Genomic DNA, 21,757 nt, shown 5'->3' with positions numbered 1-21,757 from the left:
TTCCGAAAAGGCACACGTCCGGCTCCTTGTCCAACACGGAAGGTGGCAGCCCTGAAAGCTGTTGCTGGTCTCCACCATCCCCCTGCAGCCTATTCACAGGTACAACAGGATCTGGGACCCGGGCTTGGCCACAGGAGGAACATCTTATGGCTCTCGTCCTCGGCAGATCCTGTTTCCGAAAAGGCACACGTCCGGCTACTTGTCCCACACGGAAGGTGGCAGCCCTGAAAGCTGTTGCTGGTCTTCACCGTCCCCCTGCAGCCTATTCACAGGTACAACAGGATCTGGGATCCGGGCTTGCCCAGAGGGGGAACATCTAATGATTATCGTCCTCGGCAGGGCCTGTTTCCGAAAAGGCACTCATCCGGCTCTTTGTCCCACACGGAAGGTGGCAGCCCTGAAAGATGTTGCTGGTCTTCACCGTCCCCCTGCAGCCTATTCACAGGCACAACAGGATCTGTGACCCGGGCTTGCCCAGAGGAGGAACATCTCATGACTATCCTCCTCGGCAGGGCCTGTTTCCAAAAAGGCACACGTCCGGCTCCTTGTCCCACACGGAAGGTGGCAGCCCTGAAAGCTGTTGCTGGTCTTCACCGTCCCCCTGCAGCCTATTCACAGGCACAACAGGATTGAGGACCCGGGCTTGCCCAGAGGAGGAACATCTCATGGCTCTCGTCCTCATCAGAGTCTGTTTCCGAAAAGGCACACATCCGGCTCCTTCTCCCACACGGAAGGTGGCAGCCCTGAAAGCTGTTGCTGGTCTCTACCGTCCCCCTGCAGACTATTCACAGGCACAACAGGATCTGGCACCCGGGCTTGCCCAGAGGAGGAACATCTCATGGCTCTCGTCCTCTGCAGAGCCTGTTTCCGAAAAGACACACGTCCGGGTCCTTGTCCCACACGGAAGGTGGCAGCCCTGAAAGCTTTTGCTGGTCTTTACCGTCCCCCTGCAGCCTATTCACAGGCACAACAGGATCTGGTGACCCGGGCTTACCCAGAGGAGGAACATCTCATGGTTCTCGTTATTGGCATGGCCTGATTCCGAAAAGGCACACGTCCGGCTCCTTGTCCCACACGGAAGGTGGCAGCCCTGAAAGCTGTTGCTGGTCTCCACCATCCCCCTGCAGCCTATTCACAGGTACAACAGGATCTGGGACCCGGGCTTGGCCACAGGAGGAACATCTTATGGCTCTCGTCCTCGGCAGATCCTGTTTCCGAAAAGGCACACGTCCGGCTACTTGTCCCACACGGAAGGTGGCAGCCCTGAAAGCTGTTGCTGGTCTTCACCGTCCCCCTGCAGCCTATTCACAGGTACAACAGGATCTGGGACACGGTCTTGCCCAGAGTAGGAACATCTCATGGCTCTCGTCCTCGGCAGAGCCTGATTCCGAAAAGGCACACATCCGGCTTTTGTCCCACACGGAAGGTGGCAGCCCTGAAAGCTGTTGCTGGTCTTCACCTTCTCCCTGCAGCCTATTCACAGGAACAACAAGATTCAGGACCCGGGCTTGCCCAGAGGAGGAACATCTCATGGCTCTCGTCCTCGGCAGAGCCTGTTTCCGAAAAGGCACATGTTCGGCTCCTTGTCCCACACGGAAGTTGGCAGCCCTGAAAGCTGTTGCTGGTCTTCACCGTCCCCCTGCAGACTATTCACAGGCACAACAGGATCTGGGACCCGGGCTTGCCCAGAGGAGGAACATCTCATGGCTCTCGTCCTCGGCAGGGCCTGTTTCCACAAAGGCACACGTCCGGCTCATTGTCCCACACGGAAGGTGGCAGCCCTGAAAGCTGTTGCTGGTCTTCACCGTCCCCCTGCAGCCTATTCACAGGCACAACAGGATTGAGGACCCGGGCTTGCCCAGAGAAGGAACATCTCATGGCTCTCTTCCTCATCAGAGCCTGTTTCCGAAAAGGCACACATCTGGCTCCTTGTCCCACACGGAAGGTGGCAGCCCTGAAAGCTGTTGCTGGTCTTCACCGTCCCCCTGCAGACTATTCACAGGCACAACAGGATCTGGGATCCGGGCTTGCCCAGAGGAGGAAAATCTTATGGCTCTCGTCCTCGGCAGAGCCTATTTCCGAAAAGGCACACGACCGGCTCATTGTCCCACACGGAAGGTGGCAGACCTGAAAGCTGTTGCTGGTCTTCACCGTCCCCCTGCAACCTATTCACAGGCACAACAGGATTCAGGACCCGGGCTTGCCCAGAGGAGGAACATCTCATGGCTCTCGTCCTCTTCAGGGCCTGTTTCCGAAAAGGCACACGTCCGTCTCTTTTCCCACATGGAAGGTGGCAGTCCTGAAAGCTGTTGCTGGTCTTCACCGTCCCCCTGCAGCCTATTCACAGGCACAACAGGATCTTGCACCCGGGCTTGCCCAGAGGAGGAACATCTCATGGGTCTCGTCCTCGGCAGAGCCTGTTTACGAAAAGACACACGTCCGGCTCTTTGTCCCACACGGAATGTGGCAGCCCTGAAAGGTGTTGCTGGTCTTCACCGTCCCCCTGCAGCCTATTCACAGGCACAACAGGATTCAGGACCCGGGCTTGCCCAGAGGAGGAACATCTCATGGCTCTCGTCCTCTTCAGGGCCTGTTTCCGAAAAGGCACACGTCCGGCTCTTTTCCCACACGGAAGGTGGCAGTCCTGAAAGCTGTTGCTGGTCTTCACTGTACCACTGCAGCCTATTCACAGGCACAACAGGATTCAGGACCCGGGCTTGCCCATAGGAGGAACATCTCATGGGTCTCGTCCTCGGCAGAGCCTTTTTCCGAAAAGACACACGTCCGGCTCTTTGTCCCACACGGAAGGTGGCAGCCCTGAAAGGTGTTGCTGGTCTTCACCGTCCCCCTGCAGCCTATTCACAGGAACAACAGGATCTGGGACCCGGGCTTGCCCAGAGGAGAAACATCTCATGGCTCTCGTCCTCGGCAGAGCCTGATTCCGAATAGGCACACGTCCGGATCCTTGTCCCACACGGAAGGTTGTTGGAGCGGCGGAGGAATGCACATAACTCGACCCAATATGAGATATAGAAGTGATTCAACTTTATTTGCGCAGCTAGCTCATATTTATACAGTTTGCGATAATTATGCCTACTAGTCCTAATATGATTGGTACATTGCTAATTCATGACTATCGTCCTCGGCAGGGCCTGTTTCCGAGAAGGCACACGTCCGGCTCCTTGTCCCACACGGAAGGTGGCAGCCCTGAAAGCTGTTGCTGGTCTTCACCGTCCCCCTGCAGCCTATTCACAGGCACAACAGGATTCAGGACCCGGGCTTGCCCAGGGGAGGAACATCTCATGGCTTTCTTCCTCGGCAGGGGCTGTTTCCACAAAGGCACACGTCCGGCTACTTGTCCCACACGGAAGGTGGCAGCCCTGAAAGCTGTTGCTGGTCTTCACCGTCCCCCTGCAGCCTATTCACAGGCACAACAGGATCTGGTACACGGTCTTACGCAGACAAGGAACATCTCATGGCTCTTGTCCTCGGCAGAGCCTGATTCCGAAAAGGCACACGTCCGGCTCTTTATCCCACACGGAAGGTGGCAGCCCTGAAAGCTGTTGCTGGTCTTCACCGTCCCCCTGCAGCCTATTCACAGGCACAACAGGATTGAGGACCCGGGCTTGCCCAAAGGAGGAACATCTCATGGCTCTCTTCCTCATCAGAGCCTGTTTCCGAAAAGGCACACGTCCGGCTCCTTGTCCCACACGGAAGGTGGCAGCCCTGAAAGCTGTTGCTGGTCTTCACCGTCCCCCTGCAGCCTATTCACAGGCACAACAGGATTCAGGACCCGGGCTTGCCCAGAGGAGGAACATCTCATGGCTCTCGTCCTCTTCAGGGCCTGTTTCCGAAAAGGCACACGTCCGGCTCTTTTCCCACACGGAAGGTGGCAGTCCTGAAAGCTGTTGCTGGTCTTCACTGTACCACTGCAGCCTATTCACAGGCACAACAGGATTCAGGACCCGGGCTTGCCCATAGGAGGAACATCTCATGGGTCTCGTCCTCGGCAGAGCCTGTTTCCGAAAAGACACACGTCCGGCTCTTTGTCCCACACGGAAGGTGGCAGCCGTGAAAGCTGTTGCTGGTCTTCACCGTCCCCCTGCAGCCTATTCACAGGCACAACAGGATCTGGGACCCGGGCTTGCCCAGAGGGGGAACATCTCATGATTATCGTCCTCGGCAGGGCCTGTTTCCGAAAAGGCACTCATCCGGCTCCTTGTTCCACACGGAAGGTGGCAGCCCTGAAAGCTGTTGCTGGTCTTCACTGTACCACTGCAGCCTATTGACAGGCACAACAGGATCTGGGACCCGGTCTTGCCCAGAGGAGGAACATCTCATGGGTCTCGTCCTCGGCAGAGCCTGTTTCCGAAAAGACACACGTCCGGCTCCTTGTCCCACACGGAAGGTGGCAGCCCTGAAAGCTGTTGCTGGTCTTTACTGTCGCGCTGCAGCCTATTCACAGGCACAACAGGATCTGGGACCCGGGCTTGCCCAGAGGAGGAACATCTCATGACTATCGTCCTCGGCAGGGCATGTTTCCGAAAAGGCACACGACCGGCTCCTTGTCCCACACGGAAGGTGGCAGCCCTGAAAGCTGTTGCTGGTCTTCACCGTCCCCCTGCAGCCTATTCACAGGCACAACAGGATTGAGGACCCGGGCTTGCCCAGAGAAGGAACATCTCATGGCTCTCTTCCTCATCAGAGCCTGTTTCCGAAAAGGCACACATCTGGCTCCTTGTCCCACACGGAAGGTGGCAGCCCTGAAAGCTGTTGCTGGTCTTCACCGTCCCCCTGCAGACTATTCACAGGCACAACAGGATCTGGGACCCGGGCTTGCCCAGAGGAGGAAAATCTTATGGCTCTCGTCCTCGGCAGAGCCTGTTTCCGAAAAGGCACACGACCGGCTCATTGTCCCACACGGAAGGTGGCAGACCTGAAAGCTGTTGCTGGTCTTCACCGTCCCCCTGCAACCTATTCACAGGCACAACAGGATTCAGGACCCGGGCTTGCCCAGAGGAGGAACATCTCATGGATCTCGTCCTCTTAAGGGCCTGTTTCCGAAAAGACACACGTCCGGCTCCTTGTCCCACACGGAAGGTGGCAGCCCTGAAAGCTTTTGCTGGTCTTTACCGTCCCCCTGCAGCCTATTCACAGGCACAACAGGATCTGGTGACCCGGGCTTACCCAGAGGAGGAACATCTCATGGTTCTCGTTATTGGCATGGCCTGATTCCGAAAAGGCACACGTCCGGCTCCTTGTCCCACACGGAAGGTGGCAGCCCTGAAAGCTGTTGCTGGTCTCCACCATCCCCCTGCAGCCTATTCACAGGTACAACAGGATCTGGGACCCGGGCTTGGCCACAGGAGGAACATCTTATGGCTCTCGTCCTCGGCAGAGCCTGTTTCCGAAAAGGCACACGTCCGGCTACTTGTCCCACACGGAAGGTGGCAGCCCTGAAAGCTGTTGCTGGTCTTCACCGTCCCCCTGCAGCCTATTCACAGGTACAACAGGATCTGGGACACGGTCTTGCCCAGAGAAGGAACATCTCATGGCTCTCGTCCTCGGCAGAGCCTGATTCCGAAAAGGCACACGTCCGGCTCTTTGTCCCACACGGAAGGTGGCAGCCCTGAAAGCTGTTGCTGGTCTTCACCTTCTCCCTGCAGCCTATTCACAGGAACAACAAGATTCAGGACCCGGGCTTGCCCAGAGGAGGAACATCTCATGGCTCTCGTCCTCGGCAGAGCCTGTTTCCGAAAAGGCACATGTTCGGCTCCTTGTCCCACACGGAAGTTGGCAGCCCTGAAAGCTGTTGCTGGTCTTCACCGTCCCCCTGCAGACTATTCACAGGCACGACAGGATCTGGGACCCGGGCTTGCCCAGAGGAGGAACATCTTATGGCTCTCGTCCTCAGAACAGCCTGATTCCGAAAAGGCACACGTCCGGCTCCATGTCCCTAACGGAAGGTGGCAGCCCTGAAAGCTGTTGCTGGTCTTCACCGTCCCCCTGCAGCCTATTCACAGGCACAACAGGATCTGGGACCCGGACTTGCCCAGAGGAGGAACATCTCATGGCTCTCGTCCTCGGCAGGGCCTTTTTCCAGAAAGGCACACTTCCGGCTCATTGTCCCACACGGAAGGTGGCAGCCCTGAAAGCTGTTGCTGGTCTCTACCGTCCCCCTGCAGCCTATTCACAGGTACAACACGATCTGGGTCCCGGGCTTGCCGAGAGGAGGAACATCTCATGGGTCTCGTACTCGGCAGAGCCTGTTTCCGAAAAGGCACACGTCCGGCTCCTTGTCCCACACGGAAGGTGGCAGCCCTGAAAGCTGTTGCTGGTCTCTACCGCCCCCTGCAGGCTATTCACAGGCACAACAGGATCTGGGACCCGGGCTTGCCCAGAGGAGAAACATCTCATGGCTCTCGTCCTCGGCAGAGCCTGATTCCGAATAGGCACACGTCCGGATCCTTGTCCCACACGGAAGGTTGTTGGAGCGGCGGAGGAATGCACATAACTCGACCCAATATGAGATATAGAAGTGATTCAACTTTATTTGCGCAGCTAGCTCATATTTATACAGTTTGCGATAATTATGCCTACTAGTCCTAATATGATTGGTACATTGCTAATTCATGACTATCGTCCTCGGCAGGGCCTGTTTCCGAGAAGGCACACGTCCGGCTCCTTGTCCCACACGGAAGGTGGCAGCCCTGAAAGCTGTTGCTGGTCTTCACCGTCCCCCTGCAGCCTATCCACAGGCACAACAGGATTCAGGACCCGGGCTTGCCCAGGGGAGGAACATCTCATGGCTCTCTTCCTCATCAGAGCCTGTTTCCGAAAAGGCACACATCCGGCTCCTTGTCCCACACGGAAGATGGCAGCCCTGAAAGGTGTCGCTGGTCTTCACCGTCCCCCTGCAGCCTATTCACAGGCACAACAGGATTCAGGACCCGGGCTTGCCCAGGGGAGGAACATCTCATGGCTCTCGTCCTCGGCAGGGCCTGTTTCCACAAAGGCACACGTCCGGCTACTTGTCCCACACGGAAGGTGGCAGCCCTGAAAGCTGTTGCTGGTCTTCACCGTCCCCCTGCAGCCTATTCACAGGCACAACAGGATCTGGTACACGGTCTTGCGCAGACAAGGAACATCTCATGGCTCTTGTCCTCGGCAGAGCCTGATTCCGAAAAGGCACACGTCCGGCTCTTTATCCCACACGGAAGGTGGCAGCCCTGAAAGCTGTTGCTGGTCTTCACCGTCCCCCTGCAGACTATTCACAGGCACAACAGGATTGAGGACCCGGGCTTGCCCAAAGGAGGAACATCTCATGGCTCTCTTCCTCATCAGAGCCTGTTTCCGAAAAGGCACACATCCGGCTCCTTGTCCCACACGGAAGGTGGCAGCCCTGAAAGCTGTTGCTGGTCTTCACCGTACCCCTGCAGACTATTCACAGGCACAACAGGATCTGGGACCCGGGCTTGCCCAGAGGAGGAAAATCTTATGGCTCTCGTCCTCGGCAGAGCCTGTTTCCGAAAAGGCACACGACCGGCTCCTTGTCCCACACGGAAGGTGGCAGACCTGAAAGCTGTTGCTGGTCTTCACCGTCCCCCTGCAGCCTATTCACAGGCACAACAGGATTCAGGACCCGGGCTTGCCCAGAGGAGGAACATCTCATGGCTCTCGTCCTCGGCAGAGCCTGTTTCCGAAAAGGCACACGTCCGGCTCTTTTCCCACACGGAAGGTGGCAGTCCTGAAAGCTGTTGCTGGTCTTCACTGTACCACTGCAGCCTATTCACAGGCACAACAGGATCTGGGACCCGGTCTTGCCCATAGGAGGAACATCTCATGGCTCTCGTCCTCTTCAGAGCCTGTTTCCGAAAAGACACACGTCCGGCTCCTTGTCCCACACGGAAGGTTGCAGCCCTGAAAGCTTTTGCTGGTCTTTACCGTCCCCCTGCAGCCTATTCACAGGCACAACAGGATCTGGTGACCCGGGCTTACCCAGAGGAGGAACATCTCATGGTTCTCGTTATTGGCATGGCCTGATTCCGAAAAGGCACACGTCCGGCTCCTTGTCCCACACGGAAGGTGGCAGCCCTGAAAGCTGTTGCTGGTCTCCACCATCCCCCTGCAGCCTATTCACAGGTATAACAGGATCTGGGACCCGGGCTTGGCCACAGGAGGAACATCTTATGGCTCTCGTCCTCGGCAGATCCTGTTTCCGAAAAGGCACACGACCGGCTACTTGTCCCACACGGAAGGTGGCAGCCCTGAAAGCTGTTGCTGGTCTTCACCGTCCCCCTGCAGCCTATTCACAGGTACAACAGGATCTGGGACACGGTCTTGCCCAGAGAAGGAACATCTCATGGCTCTCGTCCTCGGCAGAGCCTGATTCCGAAAAGGCACACGTCCGGCTCTTTGTCCCACACGGAAGGTGGCAGCCCTGAAAGCTGTTGCTGGTCTTCACCTTCTCCCTGCAGCCTATTCACAGGAACAACAAGATTCAGGACCCGGGCTTGCCCAGAGGAGGAACATCTCATGGCTCTCGTCCTCGGCAGAGCCTGTTTCCGAAAAGGCACATGTTCGGCTCCTTGTCCCACACGGAAGTTGGCAGCCCTGAAAGCTGTTGCTGGTCTTCACCGTCCCCCTGCAGACTATTCACAGGCACAACAGGATCTGGGACCCGGGCTTGCCCAGAGGAGGAACATCTTATGGCTCTCGCCCTCAGAACAGCCTGATTCCGAAAAGGCACACGTCCGGCTCCTTGTCCCTAACGGAAGGTGGCAGCCCTGAAAGCTGTTGCTGGTCTTCACCGTCCCCCTGCAGCCTATTCACAGGCACAACAGGATCTGGGACCCGGACTTGCCCAGAGGAGGAACATCTCATGGCTCTCGTCCTCGGCAGGGCCTTTTTCCAGAAAGGCACACTTCCGGCTCATTGTCCCACACGGAAGGTGGCAGCCCTGAAAGCTGTTGCTGGTCTCTACCGTCCCCCTGCAGCCTATTCACAGGTACAACACGATCTGGGTCCCGGGCTTGCCGAGAGGAGGAACATCTCATGGCTCTCGTCCTCGGCAGAGCCTGATTCCGAATAGGCACACGTCCGGATCCTTGTCCCACACGGAAGGTTGTTGGAGCGGCGGAGGAATGCACATAACTCGACCCAATATGAGTTATAGAAGTGATTCAACTTTATTTGCGCAGCTAGCTCATATTTATACAGTTTGCGATAATTATGCCTACTAGTCCTAATATGATTGGTACATTGCTAATTCATGACTATCGTCCTCGGCAGGGCCTGTTTCCGAGAAGGCACACGTCCGGCTCCTTGTCCCACACGGAAGGTGGCAGCCCTGAAAGCTGTTGCTGGTCTTCACCGTCCCCCTGCAGACTATTCACAGGCACAACAGGATTCAGGACCCGGGCTTGCCCAGAGAAGGAACATCTCATGGCTCTCTTCCTCATCAGAGCCTGTTTCCGAAAAGGCACACATCCGGCTCCTTGTCCCACACGGAAGATGGCAGCCCTGAAAGGTGTCGCTGGTCTTCACCGTCCCCCTGCAGCCTATTCACAGGAACAACAGGATTCAGGACCCGGGCTTGCCCAGGGGAGGAACATCTCATGGCTCTCTTCCTCATCAGAGCCTGTTTCCACAAAGGCACACGTCCGGCTACTTGTCCCACACGGAAGGTGGCAGCCCTGAAAGCTGTTGCTGGTCTTCACCGTCCCCCTGCAGCCTATTCACAGGCACAACAGGATCTGGTACACGGTCTTGCGCAGACAAGGAACATCTCATGGCTCTTGTCCTCGGCAGAGCCTGATTCCGAAAAGGCACACGTCCGGCTCTTTATCCCACACGGAAGGTGGCAGCCCTGAAAGCTGTTGCTGGTCTTCACCGTCCCCCTGCAGCCTATTCACAGGCACAACAGGATTGAGGACCCGGGCTTGCCCAAAGGAGGAACATCTCATGGCTCTCTTCCTCATCAGAGCCTGTTTCCGAAAAGGCACACATTCGGCTCCTTGTCCCACACGGAAGGTGGCAGCCCTGAAAGCTGTTGCTGGTCTTCACCGTCCCCCTGCAGACTATTCACAGGCACAACAGGATCTGGGACCCGGTCTTGCCCATAGGAGGAACATCTCATGGGTCTCGTCCTCGGCAGAGCCTGTTTCCGAAAAGACACACGTCCGGCTCTTTGTCCCACACGGAAGGTGGCAGCCCTGAAAGGTGTTGCTGGTCTTCACCGTCCCCCTGCAGCCTATTCACAGGAACAACAGGATCTGGGACCCGGGCTTGCCCAGAGGGGGAACATCTCATGATTATCGTCCTCGGCAGGGCCTGTTTCCGAAAAGGCACTCATCCGGCTCCTTGTTCCACACGGAAGGTGGCAGCCCTGAAAGATGTTGCTGGTCTTCACTGTACCACTGCAGCCTATTGACAGGCACAACAGGATCTGGGACCCGGGCTTGCCCAGGGGAGGAACATCTCATGGGTCTCGTCCTCGGCAGAGCCTGTTTCCGAAAAGACACACGTCCGGCTCCTTGTCCCACACGGAAGGTGGCAGCCCTGAAAGCTGTTGCTGGTCTTCACCGTCCCCCTGCAGCCTATTCACAGGCACAACAGGATTGAGGACCCGGGCTTGCCCAGAGAAGGAACATCTCATGGCTCTCTTCCTCATCAGAGCCTGTTTCCGAAAAGGCACACATCCGGCTCCTTCTCCCACACGGAAGGTGGCAGCCCTGAAAGCTGTTGCTGGTCTCTACCGTCCCCCTGCAGACTATTCACAGGCACAACAGGATCTGGCACCCGGGCTTGCCCAGAGGAGGAACATCTCATGGCTCTCGTCCTCTGCAGAGCCTGTTTCCGAAAAGACACACGTCCGGGTCCTTGTCCCACACGGAAGGTGGCAGCCCTGAAAGCTTTTGCTGGTCTTTACCGTCCCCCTGCAGCCTATTCACAGGCACAACAGGATCTGGTGACCCGGGCTTACCCAGAGGAGGAACATCTCATGGTTCTCGTTATTGGCATGGCCTGATTCCGAAAAGGCACACGTCCGGCTCCTTGTCCAACACGGAAGGTGGCAGCCCTGAAAGCTGTTGCTGGTCTCCACCATCCCCCTGCAGCCTATTCACAGGTACAACAGGATCTGGGACCCGGGCTTGGCCACAGGAGGAACATCTTATGGCTCTCGTCCTCGGCAGATCCTGTTTCCGAAAAGGCACACGTCCGGCTACTTGTCCCACACGGAAGGTGGCAGCCCTGAAAGCTGTTGCTGGTCTTCACCGTCCCCCTGCAGCCTATTCACAGGTACAACAGGATCTGGGATCCGGGCTTGCCCAGAGGGGGAACATCTAATGATTATCGTCCTCGGCAGGGCCTGTTTCCGAAAAGGCACTCATCCGGCTCTTTGTCCCACACGGAAGGTGGCAGCCCTGAAAGATGTTGCTGGTCTTCACCGTCCCCCTGCAGCCTATTCACAGGCACAACAGGATCTGTGACCCGGGCTTGCCCAGAGGAGGAACATCTCATGACTATCCTCCTCGGCAGGGCCTGTTTCCAAAAAGGCACACGTCCGGCTCCTTGTCCCACACGGAAGGTGGCAGCCCTGAAAGCTGTTGCTGGTCTTCACCGTCCCCCTGCAGCCTATTCACAGGCACAACAGGATTGAGGACCCGGGCTTGCCCAGAGAAGGAACATCTCATGGCTCTCTTCCTCATCAGAGTCTGTTTCCGAAAAGGCACACATCCGGCTCCTTCTCCCACACGGAAGGTGGCAGCCCTGAAAGCTGTTGCTGGTCTCTACCGTCCCCCTGCAGACTATTCACAGGCACAACAGGATCTGGCACCCGGGCTTGCCCAGAGGAGGAACATCTCATGGCTCTCGTCCTCTGCAGAGCCTGTTTCCGAAAAGACACACGTCCGGGTCCTTGTCCCACACGGAAGGTGGCAGCCCTGAAAGCTTTTGCTGGTCTTTACCGTCCCCCTGCAGCCTATTCACAGGCACAACAGGATCTGGTGACCCGGGCTTACCCAGAGGAGGAACATCTCATGGTTCTCGTTATTGGCATGGCCTGATTCCGAAAAGGCACACGTCCGGCTCCTTGTCCCACACGGAAGGTGGCAGCCCTGAAAGCTGTTGCTGGTCTCCACCATCCCCCTGCAGCCTATTCACAGGTACAACAGGATCTGGGACCCGGGCTTGGCCACAGGAGGAACATCTTATGGCTCTCGTCCTCGGCAGATCCTGTTTCCGAAAAGGCACACGTCCGGCTACTTGTCCCACACGGAAGGTGGCAGCCCTGAAAGCTGTTGCTGGTCTTCACCGTCCCCCTGCAGCCTATTCACAGGTACAACAGGATCTGGGACACGGTCTTGCCCAGAGAAGGAACATCTCATGGCTCTCGTCCTCGGCAGAGCCTGATTCCGAAAAGGCACACATCCGGCTTTTGTCCCACACGGAAGGTGGCAGCCCTGAAAGCTGTTGCTGGTCTTCACCTTCTCCCTGCAGCCTATTCACAGGAACAACAAGATTCAGGACCCGGGCTTGCCCAGAGGAGGAACATCTCATGGCTCTCGTCCTCGGCAGAGCCTGTTTCCGAAAAGGCACATGTTCGGCTCCTTGTCCCACACGGAAGTTGGCAGCCCTGAAAGCTGTTGCTGGTCTTCACCGTCCCCCTGCAGACTATTCACAGGCACAACAGGATCTGGGACCCGGGCTTGCCCAGAGGAGGAACATCTCATGGCTCTCGTCCTCGGCAGGGCCTGTTTCCACAAAGGCACACGTCCGGCTCATTGTCCCACACGGAAGGTGGCAGCCCTGAAAGCTGTTGCTGGTCTTCACCGTCCCCCTGCAGCCTATTCACAGGCACAACAGGATTGAGGACCCGGGCTTGCCCAGAGAAGGAACATCTCATGGCTCTCTTCCTCATCAGAGCCTGTTTCCGAAAAGGCACACATCTGGCTCCTTGTCCCACACGGAAGGTGGCAGCCCTGAAAGCTGTTGCTGGTCTTCACCGTCCCCCTGCAGACTATTCACAGGCACAACAGGATCTGGGATCCGGGCTTGCCCAGAGGAGGAAAATCTTATGGCTCTCGTCCTCGGCAGAGCCTATTTCCGAAAAGGCACACGACCGGCTCATTGTCCCACACGGAAGGTGGCAGACCTGAAAGCTGTTGCTGGTCTTCACCGTCCCCCTGCAACCTATTCACAGGCACAACAGGATTCAGGACCCGGGCTTGCCCAGAGGAGGAACATCTCATGGCTCTCGTCCTCTTCAGGGCCTGTTTCCGAAAAGGCACACGTCCGTCTCTTTTCCCACATGGAAGGTGGCAGTCCTGAAAGCTGTTGCTGGTCTTCACCGTCCCCCTGCAGCCTATTCACAGGCACAACAGGATCTTGCACCCGGGCTTGCCCAGAGGAGGAACATCTCATGGGTCTCGTCCTCGGCAGAGCCTGTTTACGAAAAGACACACGTCCGGCTCTTTGTCCCACACGGAATGTGGCAGCCCTGAAAGGTGTTGCTGGTCTTCACCGTCCCCCTGCAGCCTATTCACAGGAACAACAGGATCTGGGATCCGGGCTTGCCCAGAGGGGGAACATCTCATGATTATCGTCCTCGGCAGGTCCTGTTTCCGAAAAGGCACTCATCCGGCTCTTTGTCCCACACGGAAGGTGGCAGCCCTGAAAGATGTTGCTGGTCTTCACCGTCCCCCTGCAACCTATTCACAGGCACAACAGGATCTGTGACCCGGGCTTGCCCAGAGGAGGAACATCTCATGACTATCGTCCTCGGCAGGGCCTGTTTCCAAAAAGGCACACGTCCGGCTCCTTGTCCCACACGGAAGGTGGCAGCCCTGAAAGCTGTTGCTGGTCTTCACCGTCCCCCTGCAGCCTATTCACAGGCACAACAGGATTGAGGACCCGGGCTTGCCCAGAGAAGGAACATCTCATGGCTCTCTTCCTCATCAGAGCCTGTTTCCGAAAAGGCACACGTCCGGCTCCTTCTCCCACACGGAAGGTGGCAGCCCTGAAAGCTGTTGCTGGTCTCTACCGTCCCCCTGCAGACTATTCACAGGCACAACAGGATCTGGCACCCGGGCTTGCCCAGAGGAGGAACATCTCATGGCTCTCGTCCTCTGCAGAGCCTGTTTCCGAAAAGACACACGTCCAGGTCCTTGTCCCACACGGAAGGTGGCAGCCCTGAAAGCTTTTGCTGGTCTTTACCGTCCCCCTGCAGCCTATTCACAGGCACAACAGGATCTGGTGACCCGGGCTTACCCAGAGGAGGAACATCTCATGGTTCTCGTTATTGGCATGGCCTGATTCCGAAAAGGCACACGTCCGGCTCCTTGTCCCACACGGAAGGTGGCAGCCCTGAAAGCTGTTGCTGGTCTCCACCATCCCCCTGCAGCCTATTCACAGGTACAACAGGATCTGGGACCCGGGCTTGGCCACAGGAGGAACATCTTATGGCTCTCGTCCTCGGCAGATCCTGTTTCCGAAAAGGCACACGTCCGGCTACTTGTCCCACACGGAAGGTGGCAGCCCTGAAAGCTGTTGCTGGTCTTCACCGTCCCTCTGCAGCCTATTCACAGGTACAACAGGATCTGGGACACGGTCTTGCCCAGCGAAGGAACATCTCATGGCTCTCGTCCTCGGCAGAGCCTGATTCCGAAAAGGCACACGTCCGGCATTTGTCCCACACGGAAGGTGGCAGCCCTGAAAGCTGTTGCTGGTCTTCACCTTCTCCCTGCAGCCTATTCACAGGAACAACAAGATTCAGGACCCGGGCTTGCCCAGAGGAGGAACATCTCATGGCTCCCGTCCTCGGCAGAGCCTGTTTCCGAAAAGGCACATGTTCGGCTCCTTGTCCCACACGGAAGTTGGCAGCCCTGAAAGCTGTTGCTGGTCTTCACCGTCCCCCTGCAGCCTATTCACAGGCACAACAGGATCTGGGACCCGGGCTTGCCCAGAGGAGGAACATCTTATGGCTCTCGTCCTCAGAACAGCCTGATTCCGAAAAGGCACACGTCCGGCTCCTTGTCCCTAACGGAAGGTGGCAGCCCTGAAAGCTGTTGCTGGTCTTCACCGTCCCCCTGCAGCCTATTCACAGGCACAACAGGATTGAGGACCCGGGCTTGCCCAGAGAAGGAACATCTCATGGCTCTCTTCCTCATCAGAGCCTGTTTCCGAAAAGGCACACATCTGGCTCCTTGTCCCACACGGAATGTGGCAGCCCTGAAAGCTGTTGCTGGTCTTCACCGTCTCCCTGCAGACTATTCACAGGCACAACAGGATCTGGGATCCGGGCTTGCCCAGAGGAGGAAAATCTTATGGCTCTCGTCCTCGGCAGAGCCTGTTTCCGAAAAGGCACACGACCGGCTCATTGTCCCACACGGAAGGTGGCAGACCTGAAAGCTGTTGCTGGTCTTCACCGTCCCCCTGCAACCTATTCACAGGCACAACAGGATTCAGGACCCGGGCTTGCCCAGAGGAGGAACATCTCATGGCTCTCGTCCTCTTCAGGGCCTGTTTCCGAAAAGGCACACGTCCGGCTCTTTTCCCACACGGAAGGTGGCAGTCCTGAAAGCTGTTGCTGGTCTTCACCGTCCCCCTGCAGCCTATTCACAGGCACAACAGGATCTTGCACCCGGGCTTGCCCAGAGGAGGAACATCTCATGGGTCTCGTCCTCGGCAGAGCCTGTTTACGAAAAGACACACGTCCGGCTCTTTGTCCCACACGGAATGTGGCAGCCCTGAAAGGTGTTGCTGGTCTTCACCGTCTCCCTCCAGCCTATTCACAGGAACAACAGGATCTGGGATCCGGGCTTGCCCAGAGGGGGAACATCTCATGATTATCGTCCTCGGCAGGGCCTGTTTCCGAAAAGGCACTCATCCGGCTCTTTGTCCCACACGGAAGGTGGCAGCCCTGAAAGGTGTTGCTGGTCTTCACCGTCCCCCTGCAGCCTATTCACAGGCACAACAGGATCTGGGACCCGGGCTTGCCCAGAGGAGGAACATCTCATGACTATCGTCCTCGGCAGGGCCTGTTTCCAAAAAGGCACACGTCCGGCTCCTTGTCCCACACGGAAGGTGGCAGCCCTGAAAGCTGTTGCTGGTCTTCACCGTCCCCCTGCAGCCTATTCACAGGCACAACAGGATTGAGGACCCGGGCTTGCCCAGAGAAGGAACATCTCATGGCTCTCTTCCTCATCAGAGCCTGTTTCCGAAAAGGCACACATCCGGCTCCTTCTCCCACACGGAAGGTGGCAGCCCTGAAAGCTGTTGCTGGTCTCTACCGTCCCCCTGCAGACTATTCACAGGCACAACAGGATCTGGCACCCGGGCTTGCCCAGAGGAGGAACATCTCATGGCTCTCGTCCTCTGCAGAGCCTGTTTCCGAAAAGACACACGTCCGGGTCCTTGTCCCACACGGAAGGTGGCAGCCCTGAAAGCTTTTGCTGGTCTTTACCGTCCCCCTGCAGCCTATTCACAGGCACAACAGGATCTGGTGACCCGGGCTTACCCAGAGGAGGAACATCTCATGGTTCTCGTTATTGGCATGGCCTGATTCCGAAAAGGCACACGTCCGGCTCCTTGTCCCACACGGAAGGTGGCAGCCCTGAAAGCTGTTGCTGGTCTCCACCATCCCCCTGCAGCCTATTCACAGGTACAACAGGATCTGGGACCCGGGCTTGGCCACAGGAGGAACATCTTATGGCTCTCGTCCTCGGCAGATCCTGTTTCCGAAAAGGCACACGTCCGGCTACTTGTCCCACACGGAAGGTGGCAGCCCTGAAAGCTGTTGCTGGTCTTCACCGTCCCCCTGCAGCCTATTCACAGGTACAACAGGATCTGGGACACGGTCTTGCCCAGAGAAGGAACATCTCATGGCTCTCGTCCTCGGCAGAGCCTGATTCCGAAAAGGCACACGTCCGGCTTTTGTCCCACACGGAAGGTGGCAGCCCTGAAAGCTGTTGCTGGTCTTCACCTTCTCCCTGCAGCCTATTCACAGGAACAACAAGATTCAGGACCCGGGCTTGCCCAGAGGAGGAACATCTCATGGCTCTCGTCCTCGGCAGAGCCTGTTTCCGAAAAGGCACATGTTCGGCTCCTTGTCCCACACGGAAGTTGGCAGCCCTGAAAGCTGTTGCTGGTCTTCACCGTCCCCCTGCAGACTATTCACAGGCACAACAGGATCTGGGACCCGGGCTTGCCCAGAGGAGGAACATCTTATGGCTCTCGTCCTCAGAACAGCCTGATTCCGAAAAGGCACACGTCCGGCTCCTTGTCCCTAACGGAAGGTGGCAGCCCTGAAAGCTGTTGCTGGTCTTCACCGTCCCCCTGCAGCCTATTCACAGGCACAACAGGATCTGGGACCCGGACTTGCCCAGAGGAGGAACATCTCATGGCTCTCGTCCTCGGCAGGGCCTTTTTCCAGAAAGGCACACTTCCGGCTCATTGTCCCACACGGAAGGTGGCAGCCCTGAAAGCTGTTGCTGGTCTCTACCGTCCCCCTGCAGCCTATTCACAGGTACAACACGATCTGGGTCCCGGGCTTGCCGAGAGGAGGAACATCTCATGGGTCTCGGACTCGGCAGAGCCTTTTTCCGAAAAGGCACACGTCCGGCTCCTTGTCCCACACGGCAGGTGGCAGCCCTGAAAGCTGTTGCTGGTCTCTACCGCCCCCTGCAGGCTATTCACAGGCACAACAGGATCTGGGACCCGGGCTTGCCCAGAGGAGAAACATCTCATGGCTCTCGTCCTCGGCAGAGCCTGATTCCGAATAGGCACACGTCCGGATCCTTGTCCCACACAGAAGGTTGTTGGAGCGGCGGAGGAATGCACATAACTCGACCCAATATGAGTTATAGAAGTGATTCAACTTTATTTGCGCAGCTAGCTCATATTTATACAGTTTGCGATAATTATGCCTACTAGTCCTAATATGATTGGTACATTGCTAATTCATGACTATCGTCCTCGGCAGGGCCTGTTTCCGAGAAGGCACACGTCCGGCTCCTTGTCCCACACGGACGGTGGCAGCCCTGAAAGCTGTTGCTGGTCTTCACCGTCCCCCTGCAGCATATTCACAGGCACAACAGGATTCAGGACCCGGGCTTGCCCAGAGAAGGAACATCTCATGGCTCTCTTCCTCATCAGAGCCTGTTTCCGAAAAGGCACACATCCGGCTCCTTGTCCCACACGGAAGATGGCAGCCCTGAAAGGTGTCGCTGGTCTTCACCGTCCCCCTGCAGCCTATTCACAGGCACAACAGGATTCAGGACCCGGGCTTGCCCAGGGGAGGAACATCTCATGGCTCTCGTCCTCGGCAGGGCCTGTTTCCACAAAGGCACACGTCCGGCTACTTGTACCACACGGAAGGTGGCAGCCCTGAAAGCTGTTGCTGGTCTTCACCGTCCCCCTGCAGCCTATTCACAGGCACAACAGGATCTGGTACACGGTCTTGCGCAGACAAGGAACATCTCATGGCTCTTGTCCTCGGCAGAGCCTGATTCCGAAAAGGCACACATCCGGCTTTTGTCCCACACGGAAGGTGGCAGCCCTGAAAGCTGTTGCTGGTCTTCACCTTCTCCCTGCAGCCTATTCACAGGTACAACAGGATCTGGGACACGGTCTTGCCCAGAGAAGGAACATCTCATGGCTCTCGTCCTCGGCAGAGCCTGATTCCGAAAAGGCACACATCCGGCTTTTGTCCCACACGGAAGGTGGCAGCCCTGAAAGCTGTTGCTGGTCTTCACCTTCTCCCTGCAGCCTATTCACAGGAACAACAAGATTCAGGACCCGGGCTTGCCCAGAGGAGGAACATCTCATGGCTCTCGTCCTCGGCAGAGCCTGTTTCCGAAAAGGCACATGTTCGGCTCCTTGTCCCACACGGAAGTTGGCAGCCCTGAAAGCTGTTGCTGGTCTTCACCGTCCCCCTGCAGACTATTCACCGGGACAACAGGATCTGGGACCCGGGCTTGCCCAGAGGAGGAACATCTCATGGCTCTCGTCCTCGGCAGGGCCTGTTTCCACAAAGGCACACGTCCGGCTCATTGTCCCACACGGAAGGTGGCAGCCCTGAAAGCTGTTGCTGGTCTTCACCGTCCCCCTGCAGCCTATTCACAGGCACAACAGGATTGAGGACCCGGGCTTGCCCAGAGAAGGAACATCTCATGGCTCTCTTCCTCATCAGAGCCTGTTTCCGAAAAGGCACACATCTGGCTCCTTGTCCCACACGGAAGGTGGCAGCCCTGAAAGCTGTTGCTGGTCTTCACCGTCCCCCTGCAGACTATTCACAGGCACAACAGGATCTGGGATCCGGGCTTGCCCAGAGGAGGAAAATCTTATGGCTCTCGTCCTCGGCAGAGCCTATTTCCGAAAAGGCACACGACCGGCTCATTGTCCCACACGGAAGGTGGCAGACCTGAAAGCTGTTGCTGGTCTTCACCGTCCCCCTGCAGCCTATTCACAGGCACAACAGGATTCAGGACCCGGGCTTGCCCAGAGGAGGAACATCTCATGGCTCTCGTCCTCTTCAGGGCCTGTTTCCGAAAAGGCACACGTCCGTCTCTTTTCCCACATGGAAGGTGGCAGTCCTGAAAGCTGTTGCTGGTCTTCACCGTCCCCCTGCAGCCTATTCACAGGCACAACAGGATCTTGCACCCGGGCTTGCCCAGAGGAGGAACATCTCATGGGTCTCGTCCTCGGCAGAGCCTGTTTACGAAAAGACACACGTCCGGCTCTTTGTCCCACACGGAATGTGGCAGCCCTGAAAGGTGTTGCTGGTCTTCACCGTCCCCCTGCAGCCTATTCACAGGAACAACAGGATCTGGGATCCGGGCTTGCCCAGAGGGGGAACATCTCATGATTATCGTCCTCGGCAGGTCCTGTTTCCGAAAAGGCACTCATCCGGCTCTTTGTCCCACACGGAAGGTGGCAGCCCTGAAAGATGTTGCTGGTCTTCACCGTCCCCCTGCAACCTATTCACAGGCACAACAGGATCTGTGACCCGGGCTTGCCCAGAGGAGGAACATCTCATGACTATCGTCCTCGGCAGGGCCTGTTTCCAAAAAGGCACACGTCCGGCTCCTTGTCCCACACGGAAGGTGGCAGCCCTGAAAGCTGTTGCTGGTCTTCACCGTCCCCCTGCAGCCTATTCACAGGCACAACAGGATTGAGGACCCGGGCTTGCCCAGAGAAGGAACATCTCATGGCTCTCTTCCTCATCAGAGCCTGTTTCCGAAAAGGCACACGTCCGGCTCCTTCTCCCACACGGAAGGTGGCAGCCCTGAAAGCTGTTGCTGGTCTCTACCGTCCCCCTGCAGACTATTCACAGGCACAACAGGATCTGGCACCCGGGCTTGCCCAGAGGAGGAACATCTCATGGCTCTCGTCCTCTGCAGAGCCTGTTTCCGAAAAGACACACGTCCAGGTCCTTGTCCCACACGGAAGGTGGCAGCCCTGAAAGCTTTTGCTGGTCTTTACCGTCCCCCTGCAGCCTATTCACAGGCACAACAGGATCTGGTGACCCGGGCTTACCCAGAGGAGGAACATCTCATGGTTCTCGTTATTGGCATGGCCTGATTCCGAAAAGGCACACGTCCGGCTCCTTGTCCCACACGGAAGGTGGCAGCCCTGAAAGCTGTTGCTGGTCTCCACCATCCCCCTGCAGCCTATTCACAGGTACAACAGGATCTGGGACCCGGGCTTGGCCACAGGAGGAACATCTTATGGCTCTCGTCCTCGGCAGATCCTGTTTCCGAAAAGGCACACGTCCGGCTACTTGTCCCACACGGAAGGTGGCAGCCCTGAAAGCTGTTGCTGGTCTTCACCGTCCCTCTGCAGCCTATTCACAGGTACAACAGGATCTGGGACACGGTCTTGCCCAGCGAAGGAACATCTCATGGCTCTCGTCCTCGGCAGAGCCTGATTCCGAAAAGGCACACGTCCGGCATTTGTCCCACACGGAAGGTGGCAGCCCTGAAAGCTGTTGCTGGTCTTCACCTTCTCCCTGCAGCCTATTCACAGGAACAACAAGATTCAGGACCCGGGCTTGCCCAGAGGAGGAACATCTCATGGCTCCCGTCCTCGGCAGAGCCTGTTTCCGAAAAGGCACATGTTCGGCTCCTTGTCCCACACGGAAGTTGGCAGCCCTGAAAGCTGTTGCTGGTCTTCACCGTCCCCCTGCAGCCTATTCACAGGCACAACAGGATCTGGGACCCGGGCTTGCCCAGAGGAGGAACATCTTATGGCTCTCGTCCTCAGAACAGCCTGATTCCGAAAAGGCACACGTCCGGCTCCTTGTCCCTAACGGAAGGTGGCAGCCCTGAAAGCTGTTGCTGGTCTTCACCGTCCCCCTGCAGCCTATTCACAGGCACAACAGGATTGAGGACCCGGGCTTGCCCAGAGAAGGAACATCTCATGGCTCTCTTCCTCATCAGAGCCTGTTTCCGAAAAGGCACACATCTGGCTCCTTGTCCCACACGGAATGTGGCAGCCCTGAAAGCTGTTGCTGGTCTTCACCGTCTCCCTGCAGACTATTCGCAGGCACAACAGGATCTGGGATCCGGGCTTGCCCAGAGGAGGAAAATCTTATGGCTCTCGTCCTCGGCAGAGCCTGTTTCCGAAAAGGCACACGACCGGCTCATTGTCCCACACGGAAGGTGGCAGACCTGAAAGCTGTTGCTGGTCTTCACCGTCCCCCTGCAACCTATTCACAGGCACAACAGGATTCAGGACCCGGGCTTGCCCAGAGGAG

Source organism: Accipiter gentilis, chromosome 35, assembly GCF_929443795.1.
Source record: "Accipiter gentilis chromosome 35, bAccGen1.1, whole genome shotgun sequence".
Taxonomy (NCBI): Eukaryota; Metazoa; Chordata; class Aves; order Accipitriformes; family Accipitridae; genus Astur; species Astur gentilis.
Note: the sequence above shows the minus strand (reverse complement) of the source record.